Source organism: Limulus polyphemus, unplaced genomic scaffold (assembly GCF_000517525.1).
Source record: "Limulus polyphemus unplaced genomic scaffold, Limulus_polyphemus-2.1.2 Scaffold1051, whole genome shotgun sequence".
NCBI classification, from domain to species: Eukaryota; Metazoa; Arthropoda; class Merostomata; order Xiphosura; family Limulidae; genus Limulus; species Limulus polyphemus.
This window is the reverse complement of record NW_013666661.1, coordinates 317421-319261: the sequence shown is the minus strand read 5'-3', so window position 1 is coordinate 319261 and position 1841 is coordinate 317421.

Here is a 1841-nt window from a genome sequence, read left to right as displayed (position 1 = left end):
AAAGTTACACGATGGGCTATCTGTGCTCTGCCCACCACGGGTATCGAAATCCGATTTCTAGCGTTGTAAGTCCGCAGACGTACCGCTGTGCCACTGGTGGTGGTGGTGGGGAGGTGACTATTAAAAATACAAACATCTTCAACCAAAGCGCTAAAGACAAGGAAAAAGTTGCCCGTAATGAAGATATTAATAAACCAGATATAAATAATACGAAATAATATTAGAGAAGGCCCGGTATGGCCAGGTGGTTAAAGCACTCGACTCGCAATCTGAGGGTCCCGGGTTCGAATCCCCGTCATACCAAACATGCTCGCCCTTTCAGCCGTGGGGGCGTTATAATGTGACGGTCAATCCCACTATTCGTTGGTAAAAGAGTAGCCCAAGAGTTGGCGGTGGGTGGTGATGACTAGCTGCCTTCCCTCTAGTCTTACACTGCTAAATTAGGGACGGCTAGCGCAGATAGCCCTCGTGTAGCTTTGAGCGAAATTCAAAAACAAACAAACAAACTATTAGAGAGAAAAAAAAACATAAACAGAAGGGAACGAACGAGGGCAAAGGAATTCATCGACATGATAGATATCAAAATCTTTGAGTGATAGAGATATCTCAGTTTAGTCTGAAAAGATAGTCTCAGATCAGGAATCTGCAACCGATAAAGCAAACCAATATACAACATTTTCAACGATGGATTAGAAAGGAGGAAAATCAAGTAATTCTTGTCTTTTTTTTTTTCATTCTTTGAATTAGACCAGTTATTTATTAGTGTGATATTTTAAGCGTTTTCCTTGTCACGGGAGAAAGCTGGTAGAAAAGGTGTCCTTGTTTAAAACCCGTGCCTACACTATGTAACCGAGGACTATCGACTGAAGTCATCAGGTCATTAGTGTATGTGAAACCCTTGCGCAGCCAGGCAGCTCGGATAAATGTCATCTTAACGTTTCACCTGTCAACCACGTGATCCTCAACACACCAGTGAGTGAACAGACATCTATGTACGCCATCTAGGCTGTGCATGCTCTAACGAAACATCGGACGTTTCAGTGCTATATATATAATAAACTTTGTTGTTTTTTTCCCCCTCTCAGCCTGATAACTGATTTTTTTTTCTTCTCAGAAGCGCGAATTTCCCGTAACTTTTTTTTTTTCTAACAAAAAGAATACTCACTATTTAAAAAGCTTCTTCATAGATTCGATAATGTCTCTAAGGTTACTATGTGAAAAGCGTTTTTTTTTATGAGCAAACACAACTTTAACGAACGAACCTCTCTCCTCCCAGGCTCTTACAAAATAATTTATAATTGTAAATTAAGTCTTTGCCCTGAATTATTCTATCGGCCAATATTAATTGTTGCTGTACAGTTTACAAGAATTTGTTCGAACACCCAAATCACTTCTCCTTTGATTATAAAAAAAAAGAACATTCAGCCGTACAAGTTTTGGAGATATCTAAAATGTGTAATTTATTCAGCCGTTCAAGTTTTGGAGATATCTAAAATGTGTAATTTATTCAGCCGTACAAGTTTTGGAGATATCTGAAATGTGTAATTTATTCAGCCGTACAAGTTTTGGAGATATCTAAAATGTGTAATTTATTCAGCCGTACAAGTTTTGAAGATATCTAAAATGTGTAATTTATTCAGCCGTACAAGTTTTGGAGATATCTGAAATGTGTAATTTATTCAGCCGTACAAGTTTTGGAGATATCTAAAATGTGTAATTTATTCAAACGTACAAGTTTTGGAGATATCTAAAATGTGTAATTTATTCAGCCGTACAAGTTTTGGAGATATCTAAAATGTGTAATTTATTCAGCCGTACAAGTTTTGGAGATATCTAAAATG